At 39.3% G+C, this 20,409-nt stretch overlaps 1 long non-coding RNA gene across 1 annotated transcript; it reads left to right on the top strand.

The window, feature by feature from the left end:
• The first annotated feature begins 1,236 nt into the window (after nt 1-1,236).
• Nucleotides 1,237-2,827, top strand: LOC117456841 (uncharacterized). Its single transcript, XR_004553284.2, has 3 exons — nt 1,237-1,301; nt 2,172-2,212; nt 2,729-2,827. It is a non-coding gene; the product is annotated as an uncharacterized lncRNA (long non-coding RNA).
• The last annotated feature ends 17,582 nt before the right edge of the window (nt 2,828-20,409 follow it).

The raw sequence follows: 20,409 nt of genomic DNA, 5'->3' as shown, positions 1-20,409 counted from the left end.
CATTGTTAAATCTCTCATAAATGTGTGCCTGACTATACGATGTATTACAGCAGGCTAGCACGTTATACTTTCAAACCCATGCATGGACTATGTGCTTAAATCCAAAAGCATTAAACTCCATTTGGGCGAGTTCAAAGTGAATACAAAAATATATCCTCTACATCGGTGACGATTTATTCATATTCTATAGTATGTACCCATCTATGTTTACCTTTAGCTAGCGGCTAAGCTAGTGGGACGCTACGGAGCCCAGATATCCGCCCTCTGAAGCTTTTAGGGCCGACAGGGAGAGGAGAATGTCCCGCTAACGCGGTGTGTGTGTTTCACATGAGCGGGACGCTATGGAGCTCAGGTATCCGCCACCTGAAGCTTTTAGGGCCGACAGGGGGAGGAGAATACAACGCTGTGTGTATTTATTGCTAAGCTAGCGGCTAAGCTAGCTGGACGCTACGGAGCCCAGCTATCCGCCCTCTGAAGCTTTTAGTGCCGACAGGGGGAGGAGAATGTCCCGCTAACGCTGTGTGTTTTTCACATTAGCGGGACGCTATGGAGCTCAGGTATCCACCATCTGAAGCTTTTAGGGCCGACAGGGGGAGGAGAATACAAAGATGTGTGTATTTATCGCTAAGCTAGCTGGACGCTACGGTTCAGGTATCCGTCCTCTTTATTGCGGACAGGTTGAGGAGGATGTCCCGTTCTGTGTGTGTTGTGTGTGTGTGTGTGTGGTGTGTGTGTGTGTGTGTGTGTGTGTGGTGTGTGTTGTGTGTGTGTGTGGGTGTGTGTGTGTGTGTGTGGTGTGTGTTTTGTGTTGTGTGTGTTTTGTTGTTGTGTGTGTTGGTTTGTGTGTGTTTTTTGTGTGTGTTTTTGTTTTGTTGTTTTTTGGTGTGTTTTTTTTTTTGTGTTGTTTTTTGTTTTTGTTTTTTGTTTTTTTTTTTTTTTTTTTGTTTTTTTTTTGGTGTTGTTGTGTGTGTGTGTGTGTGTGTGTGTGCGTAGCTCAGGCTCTGATTACAGTAGCTACACTGTAGGAAACAGTTCTGAACTGTTTCCCAGTTCTTTAAGTTCGTCGTTCGCGAACGAATCGTTTTTGTGGAGGAATCAGTTCTCTCGTTCACTTCAAAGATTCGTTCAAAAAGAACGAATCGTTCGCGAACGACCCATCACTAGTGCCGAACGTTCTATCCTTCACCAGAGTCCGCCCCATTATCTCCGCCTCTGTTGAAATCGCTCAAACTTTTAAGAATACTTTGCCCACCGTGCTCTCACTGCCGGAATCGTGATCCTTTTTAGGCCGCACTACTCTGGTGAGTTACGTCTTGCCTTTGCACAGTATTTAAATGATGTGTTATTCATTTCTGCATCTAATGCACTTTGTGTCGCATGGTGTGTTAGTTTGATTTGAGCTCTTGTTAGTTAGCCTACATTTAATATCTGCCTCACTTGAAAAACGATTTAACTTACGTGTAAGACAGTATTTTTATATTGTTTTAAGTTATATCTCAAAGTGGAACGTTTGTGTTGCAATAGTTTTCTGGAAAAGTCGAACCTAAAATTGCGGCAGGCGGCGCGTTTTCTTTCTTCTTTTTGTTACCGCATGTTTTATTAACTTAGAGGATTTAAGTTCATTTGATCCACTACAATGTACCATAACCGTGCGTTCTGCATGTTTGTAAAAGCAAGCTAACTTGAAACACTAGACTATTCATTTTACAAGGTAATTTATACCCCCCAGCGTTTTCAAATACATGTAACTCAGCAAAGGTAACGATCGCACAGTGATGATATTAATAATTCTATAATATGTGGAATTTCAGCTTTAATCTGATATTTTATCTTGGTTTTTAAATGTTAAGAAGCCCTGAGACAAAATTTCGTGAACAAGAACCCCTCGGTACCGACGGCTGCCGGATTTAACAGATTAATAGTCTAATGTTTCAAGTTAGCTTGCTTTTACAAACATGCAGAACGCACGGTTATGGTATAACGTTAGTGGATAAAATGAACGTAAATCCGCTTTGCCTCTAGTCTAAGTTAATACAACATGCACAGAAATGCATGCTGTAACAAAAAAAAGCGCTCCGCCTGCCGCCATTTTAGGTGCGAAAATAGTGTTTCTCAGATCATTTTGTGAAAACTTTGCAACCCAGCTAACCTTCAATGTTTTTTCTCTTAAGGAAACTGAAGCAACTGGCAGATATATGGCTTCTTCAATCTGGTAAGCCTCACAATGGAGAAACTGTGACGCGCTGGGGGGGGGTGCGAGTGAAGCCTCGCAGCGGCGCAACTGTGGCATGCCATGGGCCCCTACACACACGGCGGCGGGCTTGTCTGAAGCTCGACCAACAACCACTCACATGAATATCCCGCCCAGGACACACAAGCACGCGGTTTGATTGGCTAGAGCTTGTACTGGCATATGATTTGATTGTCACAATGCAGTTTGGCATAGCGTAACGTCACTCCATTCAAAGTGAATGGAGTGATGTTACGGCCCCTACACACAATGGGGTGAGGTCACGCTTAGCCGAACTGCATTGTGGGAGCAAAGCATAGCTTTCATGTGATTGGCTGTTGGTCTATCTTCAGACATGCCCGCCAGCAAGTGCCGCCGTTTGTAGGCGTCCATGTTTATTCCACATGGTTACTAAAATGCAAACTTTGTGCTGCTGTCTTTGATACAAGGGTAGAGTTACTTGAACATTATAACATTATTATTCCCTTGATTTAAAAGTTAATGCAGACTACCTTTGCCCTGCGGCGCAATGAGATCATCAATGATGAGCTACCTGTTGGAGAGATCCTGGAACGCTGACCTGCCTTGAAAATGGAGTCACAGGTGAAAATATTTTATTTATTACAACTATATAATTATTTTGTGTGCCTTTGTCACTGATAACTTTGACATGTTTACTCAGATTTAGCATGTTATGTTTCTGTTTATCTCTGCTGCCTTCAGTCCACATATACATTGTACTGTGAATTAAATAGTCATTTTATATTTTAGCAGAGTTTCACAGGATAACGAACCTCAACCTGAAGAACCACTTCTATGCGGAGTTGGATAGCAAGGAAAGGAAACTGAAGTTCTGGATCAGCTATTTGCCTCCTATGACCTCCAGGTGAGTCGGTTATGCCTCTTGGTGTTTTATTCTCATACTAGAGTGGATTATCTTTGTCAAAATGTTAATCTCTGCAGTCATGGAAGAACGCTTTCTTGTGATATCAATTGTTGTGTGGTTATACTGTTTAGCATCCAAAGTAAAACAAAGATATGTTCTCACACTCAAGGAGCAAGGTGACGTCCATGTCCGACGTGCTGCTGTCCTCCGTGCTCTGCCTGCATATCTGCATGAAGATGACCACGTTTCTGAGGCTGTGGCATGTAAGTCAGCATAATAACTGTATTCAATGTATGTGACAGATCATCCAAAAATATAGTTTATCTTGTTACATTGTTTCAGGAGCTCTATCGCAGGGAGACAATTATTTGAATTTTTATAGTGAAAATAATAATAAATGATAGATTGAGTTTGAAAAAGTATGAACTGTCCTGGTGTCATCGAAGCTTGATTCTGTCACTGAGGTGTTAATCAAACATTATCTCTTGTGTTGCTCACATCCCATTCAGGTTCTAGTTCCAAGATTTGAATATTGCCATAAGAATTGTAATTGTTGTAAGGTACACAATGGACATGTTGAATATAATCTCCCTTTACTTCAACACTTCAGAGGTGCTGAATATGATTTCTACTTTAGGATTTATTTGAAGTTAAGCTCTTTAGGTTTCAGTGTAAAAAATGGGCTCACGTGATTTAATAAAATACACAATCATGAGGGCTTTCTTTCCTGCAGCATCAGTGTTCAATACAAAATAATTTCTAGTGTTCCCCATATATTTTTGTATGTGTAGTAGGGAGAGATTATACTGTAAATACATATTCAGTTGCCAGTTTATTAGGTACAACTAGCTAATAGTAACAGTCTAATACAGTGATAAAATGAATCCTACCCTTATGAAGGTTATAAATGTTTTTTTGTTGAAAGCATTTATGTCAACTGATTGGTTATTTTGGAGGCTGATGTTTCTGGTGCTGTAACATTATGTTGTGCAATGCTAATAGGCGTTTCCTTAAACCCACATTATGCACAAAACATACGGTTATTTGATGTGATATGTCACTGATGTATTATTCAGAAAACACATTTCTGAGAGAGGCAATTTGGGTAACGTTTATCTGTTCTTGTCATCAGGTGGAGCAGTCTGATGATCCAGACACAGAGGACATCGCGGTCGGACTTCTCATGATCAGTGCCAGGTCAACAGACACCACACTCTTCTGCCCAGAGAACATCGCTGTTGTCATTGAGGGTAACGGAGTAATCCAACTCCCCACACTGGCTGCTGCATTCATCCTGCTTTTTGCACTGACCTTTGCCCTGCATCTGAGCTACCCAAAAGACTTGGTCAACACTTTCGACTTCACCCAGAAAGTGTTGATGGGCCTGGATGAGGGGACCTTGAAGCCCAGGGTGTTGAGCCTGAAAAAGCTTTTGGCAGTTTAATTCTACCAACAAAGTTGCACTTTAACAATCACACACACACACACACACACACACACACACACACACACTGTTCTCCTCTGTTTACATCCTGCTGCTTTACATCTGTGTTCTGTTGTGTTTATTGACAGTTTTGTTACGGTTCAGCTTCAAGTTGAAGGACTGTTCGTAGATGTTGTTTTATACTTTTATATGTATTGGGTCTTTATGGTCCATGTGTTAAATTAATACGCAGAACTGTTCCTGAAAATTGTGTTCACTCATAAGTGATGGTTAAAATACACACAGATATTTCTCAAGGCCCTCGCACTGTTTTTAAGGTGTTTTTTAAATTTATTTAAGAGTTAAATATATTGAATTTGTATTGTGCTAAAATGCATTGTTCTTTTGTAGTGGAAATGGATGTTGGCGATTTGCCAAAGCTGTTCAAATTATCAATAAATGCATTTTTATATATACGTTGTGTTTGGAGATAATTCATTACACTATTATACATTATTATTATATTATATTTAGCCCAACAATATAGTTAATTTCAATCACTAGCTTGGGTCAAATAAACAACCCAATGTCTGGTTTATATTTATTTAACCCAGTGATATAGTTAATTTCAATCACTAGCTTGGGTCAAATAAACAACCCAATGTATGGTTTATATTTATTTAACCCAGTGATATAGTTAATTTCAATCACTAGCTTGGGTCAAATAAACAACCCCGCACATGGGTTAAAATGATCCAGCCCAGCGTATGGGTTAAGACAACCCAGCGCGTGTTCTGTCCTATAGTGACTCAGCAGCTGGGTTATGATTGGGTTATTTTTTAACCCAGTAGTTTTAAGAGTGCATGCATGTATTTCAGCAGGAAATGTGCAACCTAGATTACATTGACCAACACAGACTATATAGAAATATTTGTAAAAGTTGTTCATGCGTTATTAAGTGAATATGGCATTAACCCTCCTGTTGTCTTTGGGTCGGTTTTCATGTATTTTCTAGTAAAGGTTGGACCAGTGGGTGCTGAACATCCGGGGGAATAAATGGACCCCCAACTAGTGTTGCACGGTGTACCGATACTTGAAAGGTACCGCGATACCCTGCCGTTAAAAACGGTACGATTCCTCCGTTTCATTAGTATCGGTACTTTAAGAATGACGGGGAAAAGCGCCGTTTTAATAAGAGCCGTGTGTGTTCAGCGCTCTGCTTCCACTCGCTGCACTGCAGCCGTGCCTGCAGTCCCGCTCCTCAAGCACGCTCTAAGTCCCTCCCCTCTCTCGTGCACGCGGCCACGCGCTAGCTGCCAGAGCATGTGAGAAAACTAGAAGTATGGCTGAAAGAGGGAGTGAAACTGCCGCTGCGCCTCGGCTTGTTGACAAAAAAGACGCCAGAAGTCTGTGAACGGGCCGTTCAGGTGTTCAGAGCAGAGCTCCCTGTCGGAGCAGCAGAGCATGATGTGCACTGAAAAGTTTTTCTGTCGCAATATTATCGTTGAGCAAACTTAACTAGCAAACTAGCATCACTATCTGCTAACGTTAGCTTTAGCCTTCGTTTTCTATTAGTTTTTTTCATAGGGTATAAACGGAGGTGGTATAAATATATATCTTGTACTTGAGTAAAAGTAGAAGTACCAGAATGTAGGAACAATCCTGCATTCAAAATGATCCTCAAATAAAAGTACAAAAGTATTATCATCAAAATATAGTTAAAGTAGCGACAGTAAAAGTATAAGTACTCAGGTCTTGTACTAGAAGCACCAGATGTAGGAATACTCTGTTACAGTAAAAGTAAAAAGTAGCGACAGTAAAAGTAGTCATTGTGCAGATTGGTCCATTTCAGAATAATATATGATGTGTTTTATAATGATTGATCATGAAAGTGTTCTCAAAGCTGGTGAAGTGCAGCTAGTCTGAATGACTTTGTAGACTGCAGGGTAGCTGGTGGATTTACTCCAGGTGGAACTAAAGTCTGATTCAACACTTGGTTATATTTCACATCATTTGTCCACATCTAAAGTAACTAAAGGTATTAAATACATGTAGTGGAGTAAAAGTACACCATGTACCTCTGAACTGTAGTGGATTAGAAGTACACCATGTACCTCTGAACTGTAGAGGAGTAGAAGTACACCATGTACCTCTGAACTGTAGTGGATTAGAAGTACAAAGTAGCAAAAGAAACATTGAAATACTTAAATAAAGTACAAGTATCTCAAAATTGTACCCAAGTAGTACTTGTTGAGTTTATGAACTTAGTTACTTTACACCATTGACCATAAAGATAGAAAGACTAAGCCTTGCACAGAGGCATGAAAATACATTTTCAAAATGCTCAACAGTGCTGCCAAAATGTTAAACTCACTGCTACACAATTAAAATAAATGCTTTTATAATATTATATTAGATGTGACTCTTTGGCGTTTCTGTTCTTAGTAACACTGCTGCTTTAGTTGTTCTGACTGCTAAAATCATCTGTTATTCCTAATTTTAAAGCCGATATTCCGTGGGTCGGGGGCTCGGATCCTTGTCACCTTTTTCATACCTGATGAGTTTGCATCCCTGATTATATTTAAGACTGTTTCCCTTTTTTTAAGAAAAGTATCGAAAAAGAATCGGAATCGCAATTCTTGACTTGGTATCGGTATCAAAACCAAAATGTTGGTATCGTGACAACACTACAACGTTTCATCTCGCCTGTGCAGTGAACACTTTCAGAGTCATCACCTCAGCACGGACTCATGGGTACAGATCCTTTAAAAAAAATAAAAATAACTTGGTTCCATTTGTGAGTGTAAATTGTTGTTACTAATTAAATACATGTTATACATTATACAATGCTAAATAATTGTTATGGCACAGCTTGCACATCAGTGATGAGTAATGTTATTTTGATTAAAGGCCAAATTAAGATTTTGCCAGTTAAGTATAGAAACATAGAAATCGATTTTGTTTGCAAACCATCACATTTCTCTTCAATTTATGCAAAGACTCTTTATCATAGATAGAGAATTGCCATTTCCCCCCACATACTCTATGTTAAAAACAGATGAATTATATTGCCTTTTTTTACATTATTTTAATAGCAACATTCATTCATCTGTTGTCATCTTATAACTTATTTATTTTAACAGCTATCACTGTAAAAAAAAAAGGATTTAAGTTCATTTTACTATACAATATTTATCTTTACATTCTGTTCTTGCATATGTCTTATTATATTTATGTGTATATAGATTTCTGCCTGCACTAATTTATTATTCTTAATTTAATTTTGAATTTCTTTTATTGTTTTATGTCTTATATAACTATGTTGCATTGTTGGAGGAGCTCGGGACAGATGATTTTCATTGCCATTCCTACACTGTAGCATATGACATAAATCCTTTGAATCTGAATCTTGGAAACACATAATTGTTGAATGGATTAACTGCATAGTTAACATGTTGGCTCTCTATTGTCTTTTATAATGCACTCTTACATTTAAAACAACATTATTCAAAAGAAAGTTGAATATCTACAGACCTCAAAAAGTTATTTTATGTGTTTTTGTTTATTATTTTTATTAGGGAAGGAGATGCCTGAAAAACACTGCAGTGCCCACCATTTTCTATTTCACCAATGGCAAAGAACAACAGCCTAGAAGGAGAAGCAGGGTGAGTAGCAATGACGAGGTAAGTGACAGTCCTAGTTCGACTGTTAATAGCAAGGAGGAGGTTGCAGATGTAGACCATGGTAGTAGGGCTGAACGATTAATCGATTTTAAATCGAAATCGCGATTCGAGATGATGCGATTATCAAATCGCAAAGCCTGCGATTTTTTAACATGTGCTCCACATGTACCAACCATTGTTAACCAATCAGAAGTGGCCCAAGGTAACTAAGTATACGCCCAACAACAACACTTCACGTGAAACGCCCACGTGTGAAGACGTTTCCAACACTCTAAAATGGCTGCAGCCGCGCCAGAAGAAACGTTCGATAATTTAGTCCCGAAAAAAAGCAGCACTTCAGTGGTCTGGACATATTTCGGGTTTAGGACCACAGATGTGGGACAAAAGCAGGTTTTTTGCACGACATGTCAGGGAAAAGTCGCTACATCCCGAGGCAACACAACAAACCTTTATCAGCACTTGAAAAGGCACCACAGGCAGGTATATGACGAGTGCACAGCCAGAAACGCAGTGTTTCGTCCCGTAGCCCAGTCTAGCGCTAAGCAAGCTACTGTTTCAGAGTCATTTGCGGCTGTTACGCCGTATGAAAAGGGCTCACGAAGGCACCGTGAGATAACTAATTCGATAACGCACTACCTCGCTAAAGACATGGTGTCTATTAACACTCTGAGCAACGAAGGGTTTAAAAAACTCATCCGAACGCTGGATAAAATATATGCTATTCCCTCCCGCACATACTTTAGTCAAGTGGCCATCCCAGAAATGTACACTCAATGTAGGAATAAACTTGAGACAGAGCTGAAAAATGTCGAGTACTATGCGACAACAACCGATCTGTGGTCGAGCAGAACGACCGAGCCGTATCTCAGTCTCACCGTGCACTTCATAGATGACGACTTTGAGTTGAAGAGTCATTGCCTGCAAACGGTATACTTTCCTGCTGACCACACGGGAGAGAATATTGCGCATGGACTAAGAGAGTCCTTGTCCAACTGGGGTCTGAAGGAAGAGGATCAGACGTGCATCACCACTGATAACGGATCCAATGTTGTAAAAGCTGTGGAACTGAATCACTGGACAAGGCTTCAGCGCTTTGGACACAGGCTGCATCTTGCGATTGGTAAGTGTGTCTCCCTCTCTCACCTCTCTCAGTTCTATAATTATTGTTATTACATTTTCTATTTGAAAAATGCAATACTGTACCTTACTCAAATAATGTTTTGATTGAACCAATCCATTATTTCATAAAGTCTTGCACCTTAAAATGTGCTGATATATTTTATAGTAAAACTTTAGAAATAGTTTTTGTGTTGGGAGCAAAAGCCTGTTTGTATTCTAAATACGTTTAAATTAATAGAAGGACATTATAATTTAAGAGGGTTATGTGTTTGTAAAGCAAGAATACATGTTAATTCTTGTTGTGTTTCAGTTTTGGGAGTAAACATATGGAATCATCTTAGTGATGATTTGAAATTGTGTAATTCTCTGTTCAAATTTAGAAAAGTCTCAAAGAGTAAAATAATGCAGCATTTTAATTTAGCATGAATGCTTGGTTTGTCTTTTTTTTCTTTCTTTGAGATTTTCTGGGTTTTGTTTTAGATTGTATTGTACAGTAAAGGATAGGCAAAACATAAGCCTTGGCTTCAGCATATTCCTTTTTTCGGTCTTAAAATTGTTTGAGTTTTATTGTGTGAAATGGTTTTTGATATGTTAGATTTGTTTCTTACTGTATTTTCACACACATTTGTAAGAGTATGACCGAAAATTATCCAAACCATCCATTTATTAATTAATTAATGATTTTATTTTCCAGAAAAGGCTCTGAAAGAGAAGACCGTGAAAGACCGTATAAATCGGGCAACAGGACTTTGTAAGTCTTTGGTTTGCCATTTCTCACACAGTTTGAAAAAGAAGGCCGCACTGAGTGAGGCCCAGCGAGAGTTGCATCTGCCGGAGCACTCATTGATCACAGAGTGTCCAACAAGATGGGGCTCAAGGCAGAAAATGGTCGGGAGGGTGTTGGAGCAGAGAAAGACCTTGTCTCAGGTTCTCTCTGAAGACAGGAAGACGCGTCACCTGGTCCCCAGTTGGCAGGACATAGAAGTCCTTGAATCCATCAACAATGCCCTGCGTCCTCTCCAGGAGTTCACAGATGCCCTCTCTGGTGAAGCTTATGTAAGCGTATCGTACCTGAAGCCAGTCCTGCATCTCCTGAAAACATCAACTCTGGCTGCAAAGGACGAGGACACGGCCCTTACCAAGAAAATAAAGTTACTGGTCCTTGGCTACATGGAGAATAAATACAGCGACCCAGCCACACAGGTAGGGATGGGAATTGATAAGGTTTCAACTGTTTTATTGTCTCTGAGATCATTGTTTTGCTATTAGAAAAACATGCCTACATTGATGAAAGGAATTGATAAGCTTGGAGGCATACAATGTAGATTCTTTGAGTTAACTATTCTCTAATAATTCTACACACAGGAGCTTCTGGACATCACTTCGTTTATTGATCCAAGATTCAAGACAGACTACATGAGCACAGAGAAAGTCCCAGACATCAAAGCAAGAGTGAAGATCGAAATGGAACAGGTGGCACGAAAGGTAACTTGTATTTATGTGCAGTTTAGTGAACACAAGATGCCACATGCAATGATATTGTATTTTGATTTAATTGATTGGCAATTTTTTTAATGTTTACATAAAATGCCCAATTGCTCAGAATGACATTGATGCAAAACTTAACAGTTCTCATCTCTACGCTCATCTGTGTTTTGCAGGAGAAGAGGGCTCAAGCCAGCACCACAGACGCCGTGCTTCCGAGTGCAGGAGAGGCAGAGCCATCCACTTCGAAGAAGGCAAAGCGGTCATTGGGCAGCTTCTTTAAGAGCAGCACTGCTGTGCCCCTGGCCCTGCTTCAACCACTGTGCAGTTGGAGGGCCATAGAAGCTGAGTTGAACACCTACCTAATGACTCCCACCATCGATGGAGAGGAAGATCCCCTGGCCTGGTGGAAGGTACACCGTGTTAACTTTCCCATGCTGAGCAAGCTGGTTAGCAAATTCTTGTGTATCCCAGCAACGAGTTCCCAATCAGAAAGAGTGTTTAGTGCTGGAGGCAACGTGGTCACATGTCAGCGTTCATGTCTGAAACCAGCAAAGGTTGACATGCTGGTTTTCTTGACAAAAAATCTGTACAAATTAGTTTTGAGAAGTAGAGATATCAGGGAATCACAATTGTATTTGTTCTGCACTTTATCTATTTCAATTTTAATTACATTTGTATTATCACTTTACTTACATTCATTGCAGTATGTGCAATATTTAGATGCTGCTCCTGAGCCATACTTGAATAACTTTGTTTGCAGAAAGGTCCTATTTTATTTTCCTATTGAAATTGTTCAATTTGTGTGAATCTAAAGTTGTGTCTAAGACTTGTTGAGAGAAACAAAATGGCAGCTGTTGAAAAAAAAAACATAAATAAATATGTTGTTCCAAATACATTTGTTATTCCATATCTTTTAAGTTCACATCCTTTCATTAGAATTAGAGCAGATAATAGTTTGATTGTATCATGTGGTAATGCTCTCTGAAATAGCCCATGATAGAAGGTGATAGACAGATTGATCCAATCACCTGCCAAGTATTTTTGAAAGTGCCTGCCCTTTCCAAATGGCTTCCAATGGAGCTTTCCTAGATGGTTTGGTGAAACACAGCATCTGAGTCAGGTTAGTAATGCTCCATCACATGTTTCTATTACAGGGTGAATCTTAAACTGAAGCTTGACTTTAAAGCGACCCAACGGAAGTTTCATGTAACTTTCGTTTTTTTACTCGTAGCTCGGGCTGCGGGGCGCTAGAGACGGGAGCACGTTGATACGACCTTCCTAGCCGGAGTTATGGCCGCATTTTACAAGAAACTTCCGTTGGGTCGCTTAAAAACAAATATCGCAATTCGAATCGCAATCGCAATATTTTTCAGAAAAATCGCAATTAGATTTTTTCCCAAAATCGTGCAGCCCTACATGGTAGTGGTGAAAACAGTCTTGCTCCTGATCAGAGCAATATCATTATGATACAAGACACACCTGAGGAAGCCTTTGTTGTTCCACATGTGGAGCATAATGACATTCCAACAGTCATGCTTGTGAGGAGGATGTTGGTTTGGGTAGCAGCAGCCAACAAACAAAACAAATTGGAAAACAGGCAGACTCCGCCGTAATACAAAAGAAAAATAAAGTTATCAGGTTACATTACTTTTATATCTTGATACTCACATGAAGTTACTGGTTGTGTTTTTGGCAAGTAGCCCTCCCAACCCTGTACATAAGTTATATCATTTTAATTACTGATACAGTTGTTGCACATCTTTAATTTATTTTCTAGTGTACTTGAGTCATAAAATGATTCTAAACCTTTACTTTTCATAAAATGCCAGATGTAACTTTCAATGTGGCTTGTGTATTTATCACATTTTCAATGTGAAATAGATCTGATTAAATAAAGAGTAAAAGCACAATCTTAAATGTTGACATTTATCATTTTCCTATGCTTATTGTTAATGTAGTGGTGTTATAAACAAAATCTTGTCGTAAAGGAAATTAAGATGTTTTTTATTTGTTGACAAAAGATTTAAAGTAGATGCTCACAACATGTGGGAACATTTATGGAGAAAAATGTTTCTATTGTAAAACAAATATTTATCTGCATACTGAACAATTTTCGAAGCTCTCTAAAAGGTATTGTCTTCTGTGACGTTACAACCCTGTAGGGATTGTGGGTATTGCACTTCATAATTACATTCTATGGTATGCTTATGACATAATTGATGCCAAAATACATGGGATTAGGGGAGACCTTCTTGTTGTTTTCATTGTCACTGATAAATGACAGCGTAGTATTCATTGTTAAGATTTTGTGTTTTTAAACTTGGGACTCTTTTCAGACTGCTCCGGCTTGGGAAAAGATTTGAGCCTTAATGTGTAATGTTTTCTGTATTGTATGGTAAGCTTATCCTTTCATTTGATAGAGGAAGAGCAGCCATGTTAACAGTGTTATGGCTACAGATGTAATATCTAACTCAACATTAGCTATGACAGTCTGGGCTTAGCAAGGGCCTTAGAATACATACTCTAAAGGCCAAATCCAAAAACAGTGATACTGACATTTTAGCAGTTGGCTAGTGACTTAAAAAAAATATATAATTTCCCCTAGGGGTGAAATGAACTCTATCTCGCAAAAACAGCCCAGGACTGTCATGTCTAATGTTGGATTGGTCAACAATGACACCATTTAGGCTATGAACAAAAATAGCCATAACACTGTTAACAAACTTCCGGGCCTTGTCAATTTTGACAGGATTTGCACCAGCCCTCCACCGGCGCCTCTGGGAGAGCATGATCTGCCGATGATGGTGAAGCTGGTGCAGGTCCTCCTTCATCTGGTTCAGCAACTGAACACTGGGCACATCCCCCAAGTCATTGCCGCCACAGTGGATGAGGAGGACATCCGGGACTGCTCTTCCTCGCAGGGAGTAGGAAAAGAAAGGGAGGACACCTCTCCAGCGCAGTCCACCCCAACCGAACCAGCACACCCTCAGTTCGAGGCCAAGGTTGCTGCCGATGGTCTCTGTAGCTCTCTGGGCTCCACGCCGGACATAGCTGTCTCCGATTATCCATACAGTCACTATGGGAGGAAAATAAATGAGAGTAACAAATGCTTCAGATAATGAGGAATATCAAATTAAGTATAAAGGGTTGCTCATTTTGTTCCTTTGACAATAACATACAAAATAACTGAAATCACACCTGTATTGTTAAAAGTAACAAGAGAGCAACACCTCAAAAAACAGATTAACAGCACACAGTTTATATATATATATATATATATAGATATATTTATATACTGTGTGCTGTTTATCTACAATTGTGCACACATGTATATATACATATATGTATAGTATGTTTGTGTGTAATGTCAACCATCTGAAGTCATGTAAAGTGAGCCAGGACCATCAACTTACAGGTTGTGCAGTTTGGCGTGGAGGAGGTTGCCATCTTCTTTTTTCTTAATGCTGAAAGAAATAAAAATGGTTTAATCAATATAAAAGCACCTTTCTTTTTCTACAGTCATATTTCATTAATTAAATTTAATTCACGCAACACTGGCCATATCTCTGCTAGTTTACAAAGTTTAGTTACAAATGACATTTATGTTTGAAAAATGGTGAAGCACTTAAAAAACAATTGTATAGTGTAGGTTCAAGAACATTTAAATCAAAAGGACAAGTTTTGTAAAGTTACAGGGTATCTTACCTTCAGAATATGGCGGGACCGAGGAGCAGTGACCGCAAGCTGGGTTGTTAGCATAGACTGTGTTGTTAGCATAGGTTGTTAGCTTAATACTGAGAGCATGTTAGCTTAGCTTCTTAGCCTGAGCTAGGTCTGGAACGTCACGCTCGGTGGCAGCAGATCCCGCCCTGTCCCGCCTCGGCTCCACCTAAGCACCGCCTCTTTGCCCTTATTTGGAGCAGGCGGGAGAAGGCGGGAGTTAGACTCTGACGTCACTGTCGAGCCGTTAGTCGCCGACTCCGCCTACTAAGGGCTTCACGGCAACTCTGTAGAATCCTATGGGTGACGTCACGGACCCTACGTCCATTTATATATACAGTCTATGGTTTAGCCTAATGGATCCAATTCCATTCAGAAAACACGCATTTTAAAAGCTTTTCACCTGCCGTCTTGTTTGCAGACTTGTCAAAGCGTTAATTCATGGTTTTTACTAACTGCTATCAGTATGTAGTTACTTCGGTATCACTTTGAAACGTGTATTACAATTAAATCACGGTCAAATATGTTCATTTTATTGTAGTTGGTATCTCCCATAGGATTTACATGGAGATACGCCCCGCCCCCTCTCCAGCGCCTCTTGTTTGAATGACAGGAGCAAACACAGCTGACAGCCGCGGTGAAACTCGAGCGATTAGAGCGATGCGAATATTGGGTGGTCTACCATAGTATTTACATGGAGATAAGCCCCTTAAAAACCATGAATTAATAAAGCATTAATTCTGTGTTTACTCCTGTCATTCAAACAAGACGCTGGAGAGGGGGCGGGCCGTATCTCCATGTAAATCCTATCGGAATCGGATCGATCAGCTAAACTAACCTGTAGCTACTCCGTCCACACTCACAACAACGTCATACAGACATAAATAAAGCAGCGACTGTATTCACCATGACATAGACAGTCTGTGGTTTGTATATGTTTAACTTTTGTCCAGTTTCTGAACAGATATGAGGAGCTGTGAGCTCTGAGTGTGTGCTAACAGCTGAGCTAACGGCTGATGTGTTGGGTCAATCATTCACGAAGCGTCATTTCTTGACTGGCAGCAAAAACAACCAATCACAGCAGTGCTTCTCTGGCTGGCTCTGTCCAATCACAAACAAGAAGTGTTCTCCCTAAGGAATACCCTTTCCGTCCAATGTGAAATGCTGTGGTGTTTTCTGAAATGCTGTGGTGTTTTGTGAAATGCTGTTGTGTTTTGTGAAATGCTGTTGTGTTTTCTGAAATGCTGTTGTGTTACAATTATTGCTTTTATTTTAAATCGTATAATTTCGGACTTTTGTTGCCGTCTGTGAGGAAAATAAATGGGGCTCAGAGCCTCAGGATACTGAAATCTGTATTTTTTAAATCTTTTTTTCCTTCTAATTTGTTATTCTTTTCAAAATAACACACTGTTATTTACTCACCAATAACACACAATTATCCTTGCTTTTATGTATTGCTTTAATTTCATAATCTCTGGCTTTTTTGGCGTCCGTCAGGAACTGAATTTCAAAATAAAAATAACCGGAAACAGACGTAGGCATTTCGAGCGATTACCCAAGATCCTCAGCTATGGTTTAAGCTCGCTGATTGGATGTTTTAGCCGCAATGCATGCTAGGATTTGGTGTTTATATTATATGAAATCCGTAAAACATTTTAAAAGAATAAAATAATACTTAATTCCGAGTGTTCTTGCTTTTCTCTTTGAAAGTCATCACATAACGGCATTGTAATACACGGTTCGGCTGCATTACATATTACAGATCTGCCGTAGTTCTTTATTTATAGAGCCCTGATGAGAAGACCTTTGGAAAAACTGAAGAAAGCCGCCGAAACTGTATACTTGACGTGGATCATAAAAATATCAACAATTAAACAACATCTTCAATTTCTCTTCACACAATACGTCTCCTTGCAGTATCAACACTAATTCGGCTGACTTTTACATTTGATCTAATTTGTAGATAGGTTATATTTACACCATAACGGTGCACAGCTGATATAAAAGGACTTGTCGTTTTTAAAGATATTACTGATGTTCTTTGAATATAAGAATGTAAATACTGAGTCTGAAATAGTATAGCAATATGCTGTAAAATTATGTGAAAACATGAGTAAAACTACACATCTTCAGATGTTGTACATACATAAGTGTCCTACACTAATAATACAAAGTTATTATGGCTGTGTGTACCTTGTGTGCAACGCCTAGTGGTTAAAGCACGTTATTGAATTATTGTTTTTATGTGTTATATTTGATTAAAAAAATATTAAGAGTACATACTTTCATAGGGGGAAACAGGGGCGGCGGGAACTGTAGGCTAGGGAAGGCTAAGCCTTCCCAAATATTTGTGTCACTGCATCCTGGTAAAATAAAAATATAATGTATAATGTTTGTGTCTTTGACATTAGCGCTGCTATGCAGTCACTGTGCCCTGTACTACGAAGCCAGTTCAACATACCCTGGATATGTTTGAGTTATCTTAACTAACCCTAACAAACGAGATCTCGCTAAGCGGTCCTACGACACTGGTTATCAACTCGGTAAATCAAGCCAGGGTTTCTCTCTCCAGCTGAAAGCGCGTTCACGTGAAAGGGGCGGGGTTAGCAACATTTGACCAATCACAAACAGGGACAAGTGTGACAGCGCAGCGTCAGACTTCATGAATGAAAAAATAAACTAATATTAGACAAATATGAACTTTAAACATCCATGACTTAAACATATAATCCAGGATACAAGCCACCTGCAAGGTGAATACAGAACAACTGGTTAAAAAGTGTTTGAAAGCGTACAACAGTTTTACGATATCACTGCCCCATTTAAGACACGAGTGGATCGGACTTTAATTACTTAATGTGTTGCTTACAATAATACGTCTGCATACAGTATATGTGACAATGTAAGTGTTACACGGCCAGATACGGCTCAAGAAGCTGACTCAGATAAGGAAATATTGTGATATTATATGATCGATGATCTGATTGATGATGTGATATCAGTGTGATATGAATGATAAGTGCGCCACGTCGGCATCTTCTCTGCATACGGCAGTTTAAACTGTATTTCCTTTATCCTGTAATATGACTTGATAGATTTAAACTCCGCACACTGAGCTCTGATTGGTCAGCAGGCGGTGCTTTCATTGAGTTGATCTCAGACGCCGGAGGCGGGCAGCGTCAGGTAACATTTTTTATTTAGCCTTCCCAAACCTGAGCCTCACGCACCGCCTATGGGGGAAAGTAGAAGGTTTGTGATAGAAATATAGAATATAAAAAATCAAGAAGATACTGCAAGTGATCGCTACAATAAAACAGTTTAGTGCAGGATGTACAAAGATATATTAATAGGAGGAGGTGCAAAACAGAAAAACGAATTAACCTTTATTTAAACATTAAATAACAGATTAACGTCTTCTTTTAAATAAGAAAAAACGTTGGGGGTATCTATCTACAGATAAATATTAAGCCTGACAAAGTACTTAACGTCTAATATATTGCTTTCCTGCAATGTTAACTATGTTGAAGCACTTGTTTTAACTGATATTATACACATTAATTATACTCTTATGTATGTAGATAGAATAAGAAATGTGCAGAATATGACAGTTTAATGGTGGAGGTACACACATATTGATAGATGTCTTGTAATGCACTGTTGAGGAACCTGTGACCCAAGTTTTTCATTCATTGCATAACTACACCGTAGTTGTGTATGATATGTCAATAAACCTTTAAAATCTTGAAATCTTGAAATGGATGTGCAAAATAGCCATTATATAATGTCTTTAATGAACGATTAGTAGAGAATAACGAGTAATTAATATACTTTATTACTCATTTCCATTCATGTCAATTGCAGATACATGTTTAGTCTTCTCAAGCACCAACTATCAAATATCTCTCCTGATTGTTGGCACTTGACAATCACCTTCCCTGAATTGTACTCAGGTGTAACAAAAGTCTGATTTAAGGGTGGTTTATATTTTACATCATTAATCAGAATCTGCAAAGTAACTCAAATAAGTGTAGAGGAGTACAAATACCAGGTTAACCTCTGAATTGTAGTGGAGTAGAATTACAAAGTAGCAATGAGCTGTCATGTGGGTATATATTAATGCTGCGCATTATGGACACAAGCGATTTTCACCCATTTATTAATTATATGTTTTACATTTGATAACACCAATGTGTTTAATACTGGCAACTTCTAATTGTGGGAAAAACGAAAACGTTCAGTAGAGACGTCCCATAGAACATTTTGCAAAACACAATAGCCAGCATGTGTAGTTCTGGGGGGGCGTTCGATTCCAGTTTTGGATAGTCTGGCGTGGTTTCGTTCCATTTCACACAGCTGTTTGACGCTCGGCGTAACTTTGGCGCACTGCCACTCCAACATCCAATCCCAGAGTTTGAAGATTAATCACGGGGACTGTAGTCCTAAACGATAGCTGGGGATTATGGGTAGTGTAGTGTCTTCGGCCATCCTAAACTCAGAAATGTTGACAATCGCAATGATGCTCGAAATGTCCCTTATAGGCCTACGTCGGTTTCCGGTTATTTTATTTTGAAATTCAGTTCCTGACGGATGCCAAAAAAGCCCGAGATTATGGAATTAAACCAATAAATAAAAGCAAGGATAATTGTGTGTTATTGGTGAGTAAATAACAGTGTGTTATTTTGAAAAGAATAACAAATTAGAAGGAAAAAAAGATTTGAAAAATACAGATTTCGGTATCCTGAGGCTCTGAGCCCCATTTCTTTTTATCACAGACGGCAACAAAAATCCGAAATTATACGTTTTAAAATAAAAGCAATAATTGTGGCTTGATATTGAGTAAGAACATGTTTTTATGAACCACACAGCTTCCGGTCTTCCATAACCCGACCGGAGAAAAAGACGTGCTGCCGTCACGAAACACATTACCAGTAGAAATACATTGCTTTTAAAATCGTGCTGTGCAACACGAAAAAAAAGGGGGAAATCGTGTCAATAGATCAAAAATCGTGTTGGTGAACACGAAATGCCATGAGACTGGGTTGAACATTTGGAGCAACATTAGCATAGCTCCGACACCGTCTGCCATTGTTGTTGTTGTGAGCGATATTCACGCTGGCGTTGCTGAGTAAATCATCGATGTACATGGGGAAGTATTCGGCATTGGGAAGGGAAAACCAAACTGGTTTGCATTTGGATTGCAGTTGGTTCAACTAGCACCATTGTAAAGAGGTTACAGTAACTCTTCCCGATTTCATGTCCTTGATCATTTGAAGGGTGTTCTTGATATTTCGATCTTTTCTTCAACAGTAAACAGTAACAAGTCCTCTTCACCAAATCTTGGCCTAAAAATATCATTTCCTCTCAGTAAATCCTCCTCACCTTTCATAACGGGGGAAAGCTGCAATTAAAGTGCATTTGATTTTAGTCTCATCTGGCATGCTAGCCGTACAAAGGTGTTAGTGTTAGCTGGAGGCCAGCGAGAGAGAGAGGGAACACAGAGGTATTTATAGGGAAGAAAGTAGAGAGCAAAGATGGAGGGAGGAGTCTGCGTCTGAGAGAGAAATAAAAGTGACAAAGAGGTGAAGTACGAGGATAGAGAGGGTCATATTTGATGTGTTCATTCCCGCAGCACAATGAGAGGAGCTAAACTGTTGATGTGGCACTGAGGGTTTACAGAGCAGAGAGGTTAAGTCTTCAGAGAAAACAGAAAACATTAACAGTTATTATCTGATATTGATGTCTTTGAGAGTCCATAAGATGTCATTAATATTAGTGATTGATATTGTATGTAATACTTTTGACGATGTAACGATTGTTCTTCCTTTGGAGCAGAAAAATGCTTATGAGTTAAAGGAGGAAG

This window comes from Pseudochaenichthys georgianus, chromosome 13 (assembly GCF_902827115.2).
Source record: "Pseudochaenichthys georgianus chromosome 13, fPseGeo1.2, whole genome shotgun sequence".
NCBI lineage: Eukaryota > Metazoa > Chordata > Actinopteri > Perciformes > Channichthyidae > Pseudochaenichthys > Pseudochaenichthys georgianus.
The sequence above is the reverse complement of the archived record's forward strand: the minus strand, read 5'-3'. Positions and strand labels throughout refer to the sequence as shown.